This window comes from Panthera onca, chromosome B1, assembly GCF_046562875.1.
Source record: "Panthera onca isolate mPanOnc1 chromosome B1, mPanOnc1 haplotype 2, whole genome shotgun sequence".
Classification (NCBI taxonomy): domain Eukaryota; kingdom Metazoa; phylum Chordata; class Mammalia; order Carnivora; family Felidae; genus Panthera; species Panthera onca.
Window position 1 is genome coordinate 151,445,706 of NC_138342.1, and position 19,674 is coordinate 151,465,379.

At 34.2% G+C, this 19,674-nt stretch overlaps 1 protein-coding gene across 1 annotated transcript in view; it reads left to right on the forward strand.

The window, feature by feature from the left end:
• Positions 1-19,674, forward strand: part of ADAM29 (ADAM metallopeptidase domain 29) — a 116,170-nt gene that overhangs the window by 93,717 nt on the left and 2,779 nt on the right. The window contains exons 4-5 of the transcript XR_009616045.2: positions 17,504-17,559; positions 19,046-19,100. The gene's annotated coding sequence lies outside the window, so the exon portion shown is untranslated. The remainder of the gene's footprint in view (positions 1-17,503; positions 17,560-19,045; positions 19,101-19,674) is intronic.

Here is a 19,674-nt window from a genome sequence, read left to right on the forward strand (position 1 = left end):
AGTGACAGGAAAATGATTTCAGAGAGAGAAGAAGTCAAGGCACACTGAATCAAGGTATAAAAAGTAAACCGACATGAATAAAGCATTCAGGAGATGGTAGGTGCTGAATCAGGCATCTTTCATTTTTATATCACCTTCTATGAGAAGTGATTTTTGAGTGGTGTGTTAGATCTCTCATAACAGACTTTTCTTTTTTTTTTTTTTAACTGGGCTAGAGATTCTTACAGTCATTACCTTAAATAATCACATATCATTATAACCTGATAAAGACTGTGGAACCTTTCACCACAAAAATAAAACAGGCACCTTATAGGTAAAATATTGAACACAATTTTACAAGCCCTTCAAGTCTATTCACATCCCAATTACTCTGCCCAAATTTGTATGCTAGGCCTATATCATTCATTTGTTTTTCCCAAGGGTGTAACAGTGTCTGCACCACTTTGTGGCTTTTATTAATTCTTTCACAAAGCAAGAATGTAATGAGAGAATATTCCAGCTAATGTTGTGCCAGTGCCAGATTTCTCACTTTCACAAATATGAGATAAACGCATTTGAAAGTCAATCTCTGGAGCAGGTTAGCTTGCAATTTGAAAAATGCTAGAGTTTAATGATTTTGCCCCAGAAAGACAACCACACCTTCCCCCAGCTTTCCCTCGCTCCTTTTTGGATTCATTAATTTTCTCTTCAGTTTTTTTTTTTTTTAATTTTTTTTTTAACGTTTATTTATTTTTGAGACAGAGAGAGACACAGCATGAACGGGGGGAGGGGCAGAGAGAGAGGGAGACACAGAATCGGAAGCAGGCTCCAGGCTCTGAGCCATCAGCCCAGACCCGGAGGCGGGGCTCGAACTCGCGGACCGCGAGATCGTGACCTGAGCTGAAGTCGGACGCTTAACCGACTGAGCCACCCAGGCGCCCCTCTCTTCACTTCCTTTTGTCTACACTATCCCTCGATCTCCAACTTTTCTTTTTTTTTTATAATTTTTTTAATGTTGATTTATATTTGAGAGAGAGCAAGAGACAGTGCGTGAGTGGGGGAGGGGCAGAGAGAGGGAGGCAGAATCCAAAGCAGGCTTCATACTCCAAGCTGTCAGCACAGAGCCTAGTTCAGGGCTTGAACTCAGGAACTGTGAGATCATGACCTGAGCTGAATTAGGACGCTTATCGACTGACCCACCCAGGCACCCCTCCAATTTTTCTTAACTAAGTTAATTTGTTTTATATTTCATATGGCCAGAGGATTTGAAACATGTTCTTTTTTTTTTTTTTTTTTTTTTTTTTTTTTGTGGCAGAAGGAGAGAATCATAGGTTTTATTTTTAATAAAAAGTAAACACTTTTTCCTAATTACAAAAGCAAAACATATTCATTGTAAAATGAAACATGTGATTTTTCTTAAGAATAAAATCAATCATATGGGGTGCCTGGGTGGCTCAATGGGTTGAGTGTCTGAGTCTTGACTTCAGCTCAGGTCATTATCTCCTGTTTGTGAGTTCACTGCTGACAGTGCAGAGCCTGCTTGGGATTCTCTCTCTCACTCTCTCTGCCCCTCCCCACCCCTCTCAAAGTAAATAAGTAAACTTAAAAAAAAAGAATAAAATTAATCATAAACACAGTTTGGTAACACACATCTAACACCTCAAAATATTTCCCATTCAAATTCTACCATTGTTTATTATTACTTGAAGTAACCAAGCATTACAATGGATACTAATAGTTGACTCTTTGCAATTAACACATTACAGTTTGACAGGGTTAGAAGAGAGAGCATGGGGAAAACAAGTAAATACATAATTGTGCCATATAGTATATGTGAACCACCATGAAAGATTTTGTAATATAATTTATGATTAATTTTTGCATATACATCTCTTGAGTAGTGTGACCAAGTAATTTATCATTTGAAATTTAAAGGAAAAACTATTAATATTTATGTGAAGTCAACATATGTAAATTGAAATATCCCCAGAAAACTAAGATTTATGTTCATCTTTTCCCCAAGGCCTTTTTGCTTTAAATGTCAGTTGTGGAAATGTTCACAGATATTTATGTATTAGAGAGCAGTAAAATAATCCATATGTGTTCATTTTTCAGATTTAATAATTATCAATCTCCAGTTAATCACCATTCTCTCCTACTCTTCCAATATCATTCAGCTTCACCAATGTTAAGAACATATCCAAGGCAATACATTGAGTGATGTCTTGGGCCAAACGCTAATCACTTTTATCTTGGATCCTTCTCTTTCTTCTCCACTCCAGTATGCTCATAACCATCTTCATTCTATACTTCTTTTAATTTTTATAGTGTTTCTTCTCTGATAGTTCAATCTTTCGAAAGAAACACCCTTAAAAATCAGCACTGTATATGGCCAGCTCAGAGGGAGAAGATGAAAAGTGATGTTTACTGACCTGTCCTCTTTTGTTTTCATCAATAGATCCATATGATTGCTCCATAAGACCTTGGTGCATGTGAGATTATTCTCCCGTTCTGGCAGGAGGTGTTTTTGGTCCTTTCTGGGTGGTCTTTGGTTGGGTGCTCCCAATACCATGGTCTCCAGAAGTGGTAATTCCCTTGAGGGTAAAGGGAATGGGCAGGGGCTTAATGAAGCCTCCATGTTGGCACTCTTACAGTCTGTGTTTTGGGGGTCAGAGACATGTTCTCCATTTGAAAGTCAAGAAACTTTTGCTGTCCAGACACCTCCCAGTGTTCACTTACACAGATCAAGGTTCTTTTTTTCAAGGACTAGCCTTTTGTCCAAAATGATTACTATTGTGGTTATGTGACGAAGGACCTGGAACCCTTGGTTGCCCTCAACTCCTGTTTTGGTTGCCTTCGAGAAATGTTATAGATAAATGATATTGCTTATGAAATCGAGCCCAAAAGGCTTTTTACATTTAAACATCTGGTGTATACTATTGCCAGTGAAGAGACAAAAATTCTACCCACAAACTGTGGCTTAACAGAAGAAGAACAATGAATGAAGTTTTAAGAAAGGGATAATTCCTCTTTGAAATATAGTTCTTATGAGGGATGGTGGAACCACATATATCTTGTTAAACAGACAGTGGTGGTAGACCACAATTGATTTCTTTATTCAGAAAGTAATATCTCATAGATGCAAGAGGAAACCTGCACTGTAGCCAATATAGCAATTCTTATTTTGATTCATTGGCAATTGATGTGGTTTTAATTAAGGTTGTGATCTAGAGTCAAGAAAATCCCATGGAATACATGACAAAGTCAACTATGGAAGAATCTTTGTACTTGGAAGATAATCATCTTTAATTCTCACCTGCATCCTAATGTGGCTCATCTTTTTGTAAATAAATATTTTAACATTACTTTGAGTATCACTTACATGCAGGGACATGTAAGCATCAGGTTGATTGTGTATTTGAAAGTTTCCAAGGGGTCAGTCTGAGAGATTTTGCATTCACTGTGACTCATGAGCTCAATCATAATTTGAGTATGAAACAGGATGAAAAAATGTGTACATATGAGTAAACAGTGTGTGTAACATATCCAACAAAGTTAAAGACCAGTCGATTCAGTAAATGCTGTTATGCTGATTTTTGTAACACTATTGCATAAAAAGAATGCATGAACAACTCTTAAAATCCAGGGGACATCTTTCTATGGAAGCACAGTGGGAACAGTGTGGTTGAAGGAGAGAAGCTTGACTGCAGATCCTTATAACATTGGGAAAAGGATATGTGTTCTTTCAAACTGCACTGAGTCCTGAGGCTGATTGGGCTTTTGAGTTTTTTTTACAAATACTGCAAATTCATGCCATCAGATGAAATTTTAGAAATGAAGACAATAAATGTGGCTTTCCAGAATGGTGCAATGGGACATCTTATCAGTGGCCAGAAGATGTCTATGTGCAGGACAGGATCCCATGCAGGGGTTGTTATAAAAAGGGATGTAACAGCCATGATGAATAATGTAGGGAGATTTTTGGCCATGGGACAGTGTGCAACTCAAAGTTGCAACAGGGAATTAAATGCCCCAAATTGGTCACTGTGGTATGTGTGGTTTTACATATGTAAAATGTGATATCTAAGATATCTGTATTGAAGAGGTCAGCATGAGAAAAAAGGAATTCACTTTTTAAGAGATCATTCTACTGTGCATTAGACTCACTTCAGTGGCTTTAATTGGACTCACTTCAACGCTAAGATACAGACTACCATTTTGGGATGATGTTGGTGAAGTGAAAGACGGCACAGAATGTGGTCCAGAATATATCTGCATCCATATGATGAAGATCCATATGTCTTTTTTGAAAAGGGGTTGTTTTCCTCAGACTTATAATATGAGGGAGATCTAAAGCAATAAATATCAAGGCAATGTCCAGTGGCCCTTCCAAGTGACAAGAAAGGTAATGGAGATAGTGCTGACAGTGGCCCTCCCCTGCCCCCTGACCCTGTCCCCAGAGAAAGAAGGCAGAGTTATCTGCTGATTGGGAACCATTTACCATTTGGTTAATTCCTTTCTTTGTTTTATGTTTATTTTCCTTTTTAAAAAATGAATGAAACAACCAGAGGAAGAAAAGCAAACATGTTCAGATTTATTTTAAGAAAGAAGAGAACAAATTTATGAGTATAGAAAATAAACCCAATAAATCTCCCCACACCTTAAGTTTTAGTTTGCTGGCCATAAAAATGTTAGCACACATTTGTACTAACAGGTAATTGATAAACATTATTTCCATTTCTGGCTTTGTTCATTGTTTCCTGCATATTTTAAATGATGTCTATCCTTATTCTAACACAATGTCAGTCTTACTCTTCTTTTTTGTGTTGCTATTGTCAAATATATTACATTTCTATGTTATAGGTCTAACAATACAACTTTATTATTTATGTTTTGTGCAAATGATTTTTAAATCATGGAAGAGATGGGAAAAATATGTAACTACACTATCTTTTATCATTATCTGAAAAATTACCTTTAGTGATATTCTTTGTTTTTTTCACATGGAAATGACTATTGATGCTATCATTTCCTTTCAGTATAAAGAATTTATTTTGGTATTTCTTCTAAGGCAGTTCTTCTGAAAATAATTTCTCTCCACTTTTTTTGTGTTTTTTGCTTTATTTTGCTTGTTTTGTTTTTAAGCTGAAGACATCGTTGTTTACCCTTGGATTTTGAGGGGTATCTTTGACGGATGTAGGATATTTATTTGCCTTTGTTTTGTCAGCATGCTATGTCATTCCACTACCTTCTGAATTTTATTGTTTTTGATGAGAAGTCAGCTGTCAAGCTTACTGTGCTTTCCTTAGATGTGATAAGTCATTTTTCTCTTTTTGCTTTCAAGGTTTTCTCTATTACCTTTGCTTTCAGAAGTTTTAGTATGATGTGTCTGCATATGGAACTTTTTGTGTTTGTTTTACTTGGAGTTCACTGAATTTCTAATATGTGTAGATTAATGGCTTTCGTCATAGTTGGAGAGTTTTCAGTCATTATTACTGTGAATATCTATTTTCCCCACTTCTTTTTTTCTCCTCTGCTTCTGAAACTCTCACTGTGGGTATGTTGGTACATTTAATAATGTCTTACATGACTTAATTGCAATATGTATTTGTCTTCATTTTTTTGATAAGGGGAGGGACAGAGAGAGAGAGTATCTCAAGCAGGCTCCATGCCCAGCACAGAGTCCAATGTGGGGCTCAGTCTCATGGTGGTGAGACCATGACCCGAACTGAAATCAAAAGTCAGATGCTTAACCAACTAAGCCACCCAGGAGCCCTTATTTTTCTTCATTTTTGATTATTTCTTTTGTTCATATTGTAAATATTTTTTTATGCCAACTCAAATCTACTGTTTTATTATTTTAGGGATTTTTCATTGGGCTCATTACCTTTTTAATTCTGGAATTTACATGTGATCTTTTTAATAATTTTTATCATTTATTGATATTCTCTATTTGATGAGTTTTTATTATTATTACATTTTTATCTTTTCATAAAAGTAGTTTCTTTTAGTTCTTGGAACAGATTTGTAATAGCTGCTTAGAATTCTCTGCTAATTCTAGCATCCAAGTCAAAAGGAGACATTTAGTTAAAATAGTTTATGCCTTTCTCTGACTTATTTCACTTAGCACTATAGTCTCTAGATCCATCCATGTTGTTGCAAATGTTATATAATACATACACACACACACACACACACACACACACACACACACACATATATATATATATATTCACACACACACACATATATATATACACCAACAGTGTACAAGGGTTTCCTTTTTATCCACATCCTCACCAATACTCATTGTGGTTTTGATTTGCATTTCCCTGATAATTAGTAATGTTGACCATCTTTTCAGGTGTCTTGGCTATCTGTATGTCTTCTATGACTTCATTCATATATGGAATTTAAGAAACAAAACAAACAAAGGGAAAAAAGAGACAAACTAAAAAAAACAGACTCCTAAATATAAAGAACAAACTGGTGGTTGCCAGAGGGGAGGTGAGTGGGGGATGGGTGAAATAGGTGAAGGGAATTAAGAGTATACTTACTGTGATGAGCACTAAGTAATGTGTATGAATATTGAATCACTATATTGTAGCTATTCTCATGGCCAAGTTCTTGCCTGGGCAGTACATCTATGCCTTGATGTTTGGATGTTTGGAATAATGGTCTACCTCTTCTTCTTCTCAAAAAAAAATTTTTATTGTTATTTATTTTTGAGAGAGAGGGAGAGTGTGTGTGAGCAGGTGAGGGGCAGAGAGGGAGGGAGACACAGAATCTAAAGCAGGCTCCAGGCTCTGAGCTGTCAGCAGAGAGCCCCATGTGGGTCTTGAACCCATAACTGGGTAATCATGACCTGAGCCGAAGTCAGACACTTTTCCAACTGAGCCACCCAGGCGCCCCATGTGGCCTACTTCTTCTGAAGTGACTTTGCCACTCTACAAGAGGGCCTGGTATACCATATCTTCTTAGTTTACTAGTCCTGACATAAAATCTTGGTATGAGCAATCTGGGACAGATTGGGAAAATTACATCTTCAATATTTAGGTCTGCTGTACCTAGAGCAGAACCCATAGCCTATGAGTGGAAGATGGGTGGTTGGGCTGAGCCATGAAATCAGAGTTTCTTGCACCTTTTGCATGCTTACATGAAATCAGAGTTCCAGAGGTGGAGCTGAGAGTTGAAATAGGCACCATAATTTTGGCCATACCTGTTCAGAATAGAATTTACATGACATAGAACCTGAGAGGCATAGGAGAAGATTGTAGTTGAAAGGCCACACATTATTGATGTTCTTCTAAAGATTTAGTATGTTTTATGGGTAAATGTTTCTCCATTTGTTATATCCATTTGTTATAGGTAACAGACATTTTTTTAAAAATAACTTTTACCAGTTAAGTGGTTGGTGGGCTGGCAAAGAGGGTACCCTGAGCTTCTGATACAATCAGTCCAAAACTTCTACTCCTATGGTAATTTGAAAGAGAAAAAAGCAGGGGATTATACTACCAGATATCCTGAACTATGATAAAGCTGTAGAATTTAAGAGAGTGTGGCACTGACTGATGAAACAGAATGGAGAGCAAAATAGTCTTTTCAATAACTTGTTCTGGGCTAATTGGTTACCCATATAGAAATGATGTATCTTTTTCTCTGCTCACACTAAATACTTAAAACAATTCCAGATGAATTTCAAATTTAAATGCCAGAGAGAAATTTTAAAAATATTGGAAAAAAATAACATAGGTGAACTTTATAATGTTGGTAATGGAAAAGATTATTCAAACAAAAAGAAAATCTATAAATTTAAAAGAAAAACTTAATCAGACTCTGAAATTAAGAGGTTCTCTTTTTAATTAATAAACAGGTTTCATTAAACCAATGAAAATACATGCCATTAGCATTTTTGGAAAATATATTTGCAAAACATGTATATAAAAAGGGTATATATTCATAATACAGAAGTGTTTCAAACCAATGAAGTAAAAGAAAGATCACCCAATAGAAAATTGGGCAAATAACTCAGACACTTGATTGCCAATAAACATGAGAAGGTGCTTAACTTTAATAGTTAAGGAAATGGAAACAAAACTGCAAATTAAAACTGATACCACACACCAATATGACTAAAATAAAAATTTTGGAACTGTCAAATGTTAGTAAGGATATGGACTAATTAGAACTCTCATATATGATGTTAGATACATAAATTTTTGCCTCCACTTAGAACATTGCTTTGAAGTATTTAATAAGTTTGATTGCACACATTCGGATTAAGCAATCCAATTCAAGTTATAGACCCAATGGAAGTGTTTCCATATTTTCCGGAATGACATGTAATAAAGCATTCATAGACAAACTAATTACGATGGCCAAAAAACTAGAAACTACCAAAAGTCCATCAGCAGTAGCCTGGGTAAACAACTTGTGCTATATTCAAATACTGGAGTAATATACAGGATTGAGAAAGAATGACGTAAAATCATGTAAAAATGTGAATGAATTTTACAAACAAAATGAATGAAATAACCAGTCACAAGAGAATGCATATTGTAGAACTGCAGTTATATGAGTCACAAAATAAGTGAAACTACTTTATGCTCTTAGAAATCAGCATAGAGACTACTCTCCAAGGAGAAAGAAAAGGGGAGGTTGGGTGGCTCAGTCAGTTAAGTATCTGACTTCGACTCAGGTCATGATCTCATGGTTTGTTGAATTCAAGCCCTGCGTCAGACTCTGGGATTCTCTCTCTCCCCCTCTTTGCCTCTCCCCTACTTGTGCACACGCTCATGCTCTCTCTCTCTCTCAAAATAAACCAACTTAAAGAAAATTTTTTTTGAAGGAGGAATATAAAATATGTCTTTGGCATGTTGGTAATTTTAGGATTCTTGAACTCAATATTGGTTAAATAGGCATATTTCACTATGAAAATCCTTTGATCTATATTTCTGTGATATGTTCATTTTTTCATGCATATTATACTTTATACAAAATTAAAACCAATAATTCAATGCACTCAAAGTCTTAGACATTTTTTTAAAAACAGTTTTAAAACAAAATCTTCTGAAAACTGTTCTGTTTGCTTCATGGCCAAGCTCGATGGAACTAACCTCTCGCCTTTGGTTTATAAAGAAAAGTCAAAATTTTTACCCTTAATACATGGTGTCAATACTAAAGCATATGTTTCATTAGGGTAGACAGGAAGTTTTGCCTGTTTTATTCCATTGTATATATATTAAGTATTAAAATAAAAAAATTTTAAGAAATAAATGGAAAAACTAAGAAAAAAAGGCAAAATCAATTGGGAAATTCCTTTTATAGAATGAAAGTGAATCTCATTTTAAACATATATGGGAATTGTATTAGTGCAGAGGGGACAACTTTTGAATATTAAGAACAAAAGCCTTTTTAGTTAGCAGGATTCAAAGCTTATTAATTAATAGCACTGATATTTTGAAATAAAGATTGACTTGGGAAAGGAGCTCTTTATAAAAGGAAAGTTTTCTGGAGTGCCTGGCCGGCTCAGTCATTTAAACATCTGACTTGTGATTTTGGCTCAGACTATGATCTCATGGTTCGTTGGTTCGAGGCCTGTATTGCGCTCTGCACTGGCAGTGCTGAGCCTGCTTGAGAGTCTTTCTCTCTCTCTCTCTTCCCCTCCCTTGCTCTCTCACGCTCTCTCTCAAAATAAAGAAATAAAAAATGAAAATTTGCTAATAATTTTTAAATCATTTTTATTGTAAGTAGGGGAAATTAATCATTGCATATTACTCCAGCAATTAATAAATCCTATGTGTTCTATATTCAATAATATTATAGGAGACATTCTTTGTACCATCAATCAGCATGATTAAATCAACATAACTTAATATTATAGCTATTTAATGTGAATTTCATTAGGAAAATTAGAAGGAAGAGGAAGATACAGTACAGATGACCCTTGAACAACATGGGTCTGCATGGGTCCACTTACACAGATTTTTTGATAAATGTAATATCTATAATTTTCTCTTTCTTATTATTTTCTTAATAACATTTTCTTTTCTCTCAAAATATGTGCTCTCTTTTCTCACAAAATATGTGCTACTCGACTACTTATGGGTAAGATTTCCAGTCAACAGTAGGGCATTAGTAGTTAAGTTTTGGGGAATCAGATGTTAATGTGTGTATTTTCTACTGCACAAGAGTCAGGGTCCCTAACTCCCATGTTGTTCAAAGGTCAACTGTACTTGGAATAATTATAATCAAACATGGGACCACTAAGCAAAATGTGAGATGAAAATCTGATAATCTCACTATTTGACTTAGGAATATGCTTACCTCAGATCACAGCTGCCTAACTCAATATTGATCTAAACTTTTTTGTTGGTTTGTTATACTAATAATGATGAAAGAAAAATAGTTGTGAGTCTTTATTTTACTTTTTGTCATATAGACTCAGTGTTTGTAAAAAGAACATCTGTATTTCCTTTAATAATGCAGCATCAGTGTATGATTTTATAACTCCATTAATAAATTTTAATTATTTTTACAGGTATTAATCTTGTGACTTTCATTATTTCTCTTTAACCCTAAAATTCTATACCAAATATAATAGCTATGATTTCAAAGAAGCATACAGTAGAAAGTACAAATTTTGTAAAACTATTATTGGAACTTAGTTTAAAATAATCATACAAGGAGACTTAAACTTACAAAAATCACACAACAAGAGTATATAAAGGAGAGATTAAAAGCCAGTGTCATTTCTGAACATGCATGGTATTAAGCAGTAACTCAAAAGTTGTCGGTTATTTTCCCCTGAGGCAGTCTTGAGAACAAAAATTAAATGTAAAATTGATCTAACTCCCTACTTCTATGTTAGAGTGATAAGGTAAACTTTGTTTTCTTTTTTTTTTTTTTTTTTTTTCTTATTTAAATAAATTATTTAAAAATTGTTTTATTCTATTTTTTAATGTTTATTTATTTTGAAAGAGAGAGAGAGAGAACAGGGTAGGGGCAGAGAGAGAGAGGGAGACAGAGTTCCCAGCAGTCTTAGCACTGTCAGCTCAGAGCCTGAGGTACAGTTCCATCTCAGGAACCATGAAATCAGGACCTGAGCCGAAATCAAGAGTTGGCAGCTTAACCGCCTGAGGCACCCAGGCGCCCCTAAAATTAATTTTATTTCATTTTTCAAAAAATGTTTATTTATTTATGAAAAAGAGAGAGACAGACAGAGTGCAAGTGGAAGAGGGACAGAAAAAGAGAGAAGGAGACAGAGAATCTGAAGCAGGCTCCAGGCTCAGAGTTGTCAGCACAGAGCCTGAGATCATGACCTGAGCTGAAGTTGGGTTGCTTAACCCACTGAGCCACCCAGGCGTCCCTTAGATTAGAGAAATATTGCAAAGTTGGTTAGAGTTCCTGGAAACAAAATCCTACACTGAGTTTACACTGTCATTAACTGTTACATTACTTTGGTAGATTTGTTACAATTAATTTAAAAAAATACTGATACAATATTATTTATTAAAGCCCATATTTTTTTTAAAAAAATCTAATTTTACCTGACTTTTTTTTTCCTGTTCCAGCTTTCTAGATGAGATATCACAGTGTATTTAGTGTCATATCTTCTTAATTCCCCTTGGCTGAGACTCTCAGACTTCCCTTATTTTTGATGACCTTGAAATTTTTGAGGTGTATTGGTCTATCATTTTGTGGACAGTCCCTCAGTTTGGGTTTTTCTGATGTTTTTTCATGATTCAACCAGGATTATGGGTTTTAGACCACAGAAGTAAACTGCCATTTTCATTATGATGCTGTCAAGAATACATGCTATCAGCGAGACTTATCAATGATGATGTTAACCTTAATTACCTTGCTGAGTTAATGTTTGGTTTCTACATACAATGTTACTTCCTTTATCCTATCTCTTTTTAAAAATTTTTTTTTTATTATTAGAACATTTTTTTAATGTTTATTTATTTTTGAGAGACGAAGAGACAGAGTGCAAGTAGGAGAGGAGCAGAGAGAGAGAGGGAGACATAGAATCCAGAGCAGACTCCAGGCTCTGAGCTGTAAGCACAGAGCCCGACGCAGGGCTCAAACCCACAAACCATGAGATCATGACCTGAGCTGAAGTCAGATGCTTAACCGACTGAGCCACCCAGGCACCCCTCTTTTAGCCTATTTCTAAACTGTACTCTTTGAAAACTATATGTAGCCCACAGTTACAGGGTGAGGAAACACACTCTAACTCCTTGGGAGAATATCTATATAAATTATTTAGAATTATTCTGTAGAGGAGATTGGTCTTATCCCAATTTCTTTCTTTCTTCAGTAATTTATTCCTATCAGTATGTTCTCAAGGATATTTATTTTACACTTTGTCACTCAAATTGTTCTGGCCATTGAGGGATTTTCAGTTAGTTGCTATGTCCCTTTGACATAAGATGCCATCTTTTATTTGAGCACTTCCTTACTCTCTGGCATTATTAGATGCACTGGGCTCATTTTGTATACTACCTGTCTCAGTCCTAGAACTAGTCATCTTTCCAAGAAATCATAATCTCTTTTATTGCAGAATAGTATTAGAAACTAAGATATATATATATATATATATATATATATATATATATATATATATATTAAAAAAAAGAAACTAAGATATAGGCTTTGGGTTTGCAAACACACATGCACACATGCACACGCACACACACGAATGTAAAGATGTATTAACTTAATCCACATTAAGCTACAAATGAGTTCATTCTGAGGTGCTGATGTGTCTCATTGTATTCTATTACCACATGGTTTATTCTAATCGCTACCTCTTGATTACCTGTATTCTCTCACCTCAACCAATGCAATACTGAGGGATCTCATTCATAGCATTCTCTGTTTATTTACTTACTAGCTCAGAATCACTGTATACACAGTGGTTTCAGGATTAATAACATTTATCCTCATTAAGAAACAAATTTACCACACAGTGTTTGTCTTATAGTTTGTCCACCCTTTTCAAAAGTTATTTGGGTCACCACCATTGTTTTCCTTCTCACTTCAGTCAAATTATGTCAGTTTGCAATACAATTAATTTTTTTTTGCTGCTGTCTGTATTCCATTATAGAATTCTACATCTTAATATTGATTTTTGAAAGTTACGTGCATTAAGTTTTACTCATGTCATAAATTTCCATGAGTGTTGATACATTCAAGTATCATGTATCCTCCATTACAATATCATACAGAATAGTTTCACTATTAAAAAAAAATCCCCTATGCTTCATGTTTTTATTTCTCCAATCCTATCTAACCCTTAGGGTTTTTAAACCACTGCTCTGTTTTCCATCTGCATGATTCTGACTTGCCAGAATATCATAAACTAGACTGGACTATCACACAATGTGTTGCCTTTCCAGACTTCCTTTTCTCAGTTAACATTACGAAATTAAGTTTCATCCATGTTTCTTGGATTGATAGTTTATTACTTTCATCACTGAAAAGTATTGCATTGTATGTATGTACCATAGTTTGTTTAAACAGGCACCTATTCAAACCTACTTCTGGGTTTTGGTAATTATGAATAAAGCTGCAATAAACATACGAATGAATTTTGTGTGAACATATGTTTTAAGTTTGCTAAATATCTAGAAGCATGATTGGTGTGGTAAAGGTATAAAATAAATTTAATAGGCGTATTCCCAATAAAATTAATGTGTGCATTCTTTACACCCTTATTTGCAGTATGCATATCTTCTTAATGAGGTATCTTCTCAGATCTTTAGCCCAGTTTTATTGGGTTGTTTGTTTTCTTATTGTTGAGTTGTAAGAGTTCTTTGTATATATTCAATGTATCTTTTATCAGGTATATGATATACAAATTTTTTTTCTGTCCTAAATTTGTGTTTATATTATTTTAACATTGCCTTTCTTATACGTTTTTTTAAAAAATATTTATTTATTTTTGAGACAGAAAGAGATAGAGTGCAAGTGAAGGAGGAGCAGAGAGAGAGGGAGACAGAATCTGAAGCAGACTCCAGGCTCTGAGCTGTCAGCACAGAGCCTGATGCGGGGCTCAAATTCATGGACCGTGAGATCATGACCTGAGCTGAAGTTGGATGCTTAACTGACTTAGCCACCCAGGCACCCAATATAAATTTTTAATTTAAATAAAGTTTTAACATCAATTTTTCTTTCTTGGATTGTGTTTTTTGTGTTGTATCTAAATATTTATCACCAAACCCATGAAAATCCATATTTTCTCCTAGAAGTTTTTTTCAGTTTTGCATTTTACATATAGCTTTATGACTCATTTTGAGATTTGGTGTAAGGTGTAAGGTCTCTGGATGATGATGATGATAATGATGATGATGATGATGATGATGATTACATATGGATTTCCAATTGATCCAGCATCATTTTCCTTTATCAAATTGTCTTTGTGATTTCACCAAACTTAGTTGACAATATTTGTGTATGACAATATTTGTGTATGTACCTCTAGACATATATTATGTACATTCATAGACACTACATTATGTTCCATTGGTTAGTCTTTTTTTTTTTTTTTTTTTTTTTTTTGCCAGAACCACTGTCTGGATTAAAATTGCTTAACAGTAACTCTTAAAACCAGCTAATGTTAGTCTGGAACTTTTGTTCTTCCTTTTCTGAATTGTGTTGGCTATTTTTGTTCCTCTGTTTTCTGTATATTAGATTTAGTTTGTTGCTATTTCTAAAAACCTTGCTATGATTTTGATGAGGCATGCACTACATCTACAGATCATATTTAAAAAAAACTGAAATTTTAATAATATTGAGTCTTTTTGATACGTGAATATGAAATACAATTTCCATGTATTTATGTCTTCTCTTATTTATGTCATCAATTTTTTTTTGTAGATTTCTACATATAATTCCTGCACATAGTTTGTTAGATTTATTACTAAGTAATTTTTTTGGTGTTTTGTAAATGGTATTTAAAAATGTATAAACTGTTTTAGAGGAAAGTTTTAGGTTGACAACAAAATGAAGAGGAAGCTATAGACATATCCCGTTATTATCCCTGCTTCTACACATAGCTTCCCTCATTATTAACATCACCCAACAGAGTGGTACATTTGTTATAATTGATGAACCTACATTGACACAGCATTATCATGCAAAGTCCATAATTGACATTAGGATCCACCTTTGGTGCTATACATCATAGGAGTTTTGAAAGATGTACAATGACATTCTCTATACTGGTATCATACACAGTTTCACTGGGCTTCAATTCTTGTGCGCTCTGCCAGCTCATTATTTTCTGCCCCACTGTCCCTGGCAACCACTAACTTTTTTACTGTCTCTATAGTTTTGTCTTCCAAAATGCCATATAGTTGGAATTATATAGTATGTAGCCTTTTCAGATTGGTTTCTTTCACTTAGTAATATGCCTTCATAGTTCATTTCCTTTTAGCATTCAATAATATTCCTTTGTCTGGATGTACCACAGTTTATTTATCCATCCACCTACTGAAGGACATCTTGATTGCTTCTGAGTTTTGACAATTATGAATGACGCTGCTGTAAACATCACATGCAGGATTTTGTGTACATAATTTTCAGATACTTAGGGTAAATACCAATAAGCATAATTGCTGGATTGTTTGATGACAGTATGTTTAGTTCTGTAAGAAACTGCCAAAATGTCTTTCCAAGTGGATGTATATCAGTTTTCATTTTTATCAACAGTTCCTATTGTTTCACATCCTCACCAGCGTTTGATATTGTCAAATGGTGATTTGGATTTGGGCCATTGTAATAGATGTGCAGTGGTATCTTATTATTGTTTTAATTTGTGTTTCTCTGAACATATGATCTGAAGCATCTTTTCATGTGTTTATTTGCCATCTGTATATTTTCCTTAGTAAGAAGATATTTTTCTTTCACTTTTGAAGGAGAAGTCTTCTGTGTGTAGAATTATAGGTTGGCAGTGCTTATGTTTATTAAGAAACTTAGTGTACTTCTTTACCTGGTTCCTCTGTAAGGTGTCCCTGTCCATCAACTTATTTCAGAATTTTCTATTTGTCTTTATGTCTCCTTTTATTATGCTTTTTTTTCTTCTTACAGATATCACATTATTTTACAAATTGAACGTCTGTGGCAACCTTGTGTTAAGCAAATCTATCGACACCATTTTTCCAACAGCATTTGCTCACTTTGCTTTTCTATATTACCATGTGGTGATTCTTGCAGTATTTCAAACTTTTTCATTATTAGTATATTTATTATAGTGATCTCTGATCAGTGATCACTTATTTTACTATTGCTATTGTTTTGGATTGCCATGATCAGTACCTATATAAGACAGTGAACTAAGGAAGCTATGTTGAAGCCAATGCATTCATTTGTCATTTTGAAAACAATAGGCCTCTTAAGAATTATGCAAAATCTACTTTGCCTGTGCTCTATAAAGAGAACAACAAAGCCTGAATGACTGCACTTCCCTTTACAACACAGTTTACTGAATATTTTAAGCCCACTGTTGAGACTTCTCAGAAAAAAAGATTCCGTTCAAAACTCATTGACAATGCACATGGTCACCCAAGAGCTCTGATGAAAATGTATAGTGAGAGTAATGTTTTCATGCCAGCTAACACAGCATCCATGCTGCAGTTCATAAATCAGGGAGTAATTTTGACTTTCAAGTCTTATTATAAGAAACACATTTAATATGCCTCTAGCTACCACAGATAGTGATTCTTACGATGGATCTGGGCAAAGTAAATTGAAAACCTCCTGCAAAGGATTCACTATCTGATTATCATTAAGAACATTCATGATTCATGGGAAAAGGTCAAAATATCAACCTTAACAGGAATGTGGAAGAAATTGATTCAACCCTTGCTGATGACTTTGAGGGATTAAACACTTCGATGGAGGAAGTGACTACAGATGTGGTGGAAATAGAAAGAAAACCGAAATTATAAATGGAGGCTGGAGATGTGACTGAATTGTCGTAACCTCATGATAATACTTTAACCAATGAGGAGTTGATTCTAATGGAATGGCAAAGCAAGTGGTTTCTTGAAATAGAATGTACTTCTGATGAAGATTCTGTGAAGATTATTGAAATGACAACAAACAATTTATAATATTGCATAAATATAGTTGACAAAGCACTAGCCTGGTTTGAGAGAATTTACTCCAATTTTGAAAGAAGTTCTACTGTGAGTAAAATGCTATCAAACATCATGGCATGCTACCGAGAAATTATTTGTGGAAGGAAGAGCCAATAAGTGTGACAAACTTTATTGTTGTTTTCTTTTAAAAAATTGCCACAGGAATGCCTGGGTGACTCAGTAGGTCAAGTGTCCAACTTTAGCTCAGGTCATGATCTTACAGCTCATGAGTTTGAGCTCCGTGTCGGGCTCTGTGTTGACTCTGTGTCTCCCTCTCTCTCTGGCCCTTCCCCACTCATGCTCTCTCTCTCTCTCTCTCTCTCTCTCTCTCTCTCTCTCAAAAATAAATAAACATTATTTCTTTTTAATTGCCACAGCCCCCTCAACCTTCAGCAATCACCAACTTGATCAGTCAGCAACCAAGAAAATCAAGGTAAGACTCTTCACCAACAAAAGTATTTCAGCTCTTTGATGGTTAACATTTTTTAGCATTAAGTATTTGTTAAATAAGTTATTGACATTGTTTTTTTTTTACACATAAGACTATTGCACACTTAATAGACTACACTGTAGTGTAAACTTTTGTATGGGGGAACCAAAAAATTCAACTGACTGAGTTTCATATATACATCCTATCTACATAGTAGTCTATTTTAAGTTGATGGTCACTTAAGTTTGAACACATTCTGAAAGAACTACGTTTTTACTCCCTTGCTCCGTGTTATATGAATATGACATATTTTATATCTTTTTATTTTGTGTATCCCTTAAATAACTTTTTTAGATATAACTGATTTTACTATTTTTGTCTTTTAACCTTCATACTACATAAGTGATACTACATAACTACATACTACATATTACATAACTACATACTACATAAGTGATAAAAGTGTTTACCTTTTATTTCACTGGTTATTCCTTCTGCATATTCTCAGCTGGTTACTCTCCTTATCCACAATCAATGCACTTAATTTGCCCCAGTTTTTGATTCTCTTCTAGTCCTTATTTATTTTCTTGCTCCCTCTCCTTCTTCCTCCTTCCTTTTGTGATATCATGGCTATTAATGTCATCAGTGTATCAGTCATTGGTATATCCCCAGCCCATATCTCACATCCGTCTATATCTACATTGATCTGCATATTGGGTACTTTTAATTAATTAATTAATTTGTTTTTGGCATGGACTGCTTATTCAAGTAATTAGTATTATATTTATAATAAGGAATAATCATATTTACCATATATTTATACAGGCCTCACAAATGTATAATATTGTCCATTGTAGTATGTCTGTATATGTCTGCATATACATATATAAAGGAAAAACAAAATTTAAATACTCCATAAGGGAGGTGAACTAAATTACTTTTAGCTTCTTTTCCAAAATTCAGTATTTCTTTTTTTTTAATTTATTTAATGATTAATCACTTACATATAACACCCAGTGTATATTAACTGGCTGGAATTTAAATAAAAACTGGGAAAAATATACATATATATATTTGAGGGATGAAGGAAAATACAGTGAAAGCTTTTATTACTTAAATTGTCAGGGTTCCCTTTTATTTTATATGTGGTTTACATATTTCTTTTTCTTCTTTTTCTTTGCTAAAACCTTGAGAGAAAACCACAAATTATATCTACACCTGAAACTCCAAAAAACAGACACCATTAAACCATTATCATATCAGACAAACTAAACAGATGTTTTTATATATCAGCTAATAATAATCAATTTCTCTGATGTTATAACAAAATAACAATATCACTCCACACATTTATGTAAATAAAGATCCATCCCAGGTTCACATTGCATCGGACTTGGTTGTGTTTCTTAAGTTTATTTTGTATTAGAACAGTTGCTCTCTGCATACTGTTTTTGTATTTGGTGTTGTTATTATCTTTACTTTATTACAGAAACTAAATTGGTTGACCTGAAGAAAATATCATTCTTGGATAAGTGTTTTTGGAGGTATACTAAATTTTTTTTATCACTTGACTTCCATCTAAGTTCAATTAGACTGTCAAGTTTTGATAAGATACAGGCCAAGTTTTGTTTTAGAAAGATTACATAATAGATTGTTCCAGTTGCTTAATATTAAATTATATCGGGAAGCACACAAAAATTGGTTGTCTCACTTTTGCAGATGCTGAAGTTAATGCATATATTTAGGTGCTAATAGCTAACTGATTCTATTGGTGAAGTACACCAATTAATTTTTCATGTCATGAGTTTCCCACTGATGACATTAATCAATTATCAAAGTGAAATTTCGCTGCACTGAAATTATTAGGCAATCATGATTAACACAATTATTGTGAATAAGAACTCAATGTTTTCCTATTTTTGAACTTTCTACTTTGATATGACAAAATTTGATTATATCAAATGAAACTTTACATATGAAATTAAATAATATATGCCAAGAAAGCTTTATGGATTGATCTCAATTCCAAATTGTTATTTCAAAGCTGATTTTCCCACCACTTCCCACACAGAAAAACTGACTACAAGTGCTTCTCTGAAAAATGGCACCAGCTAGAAT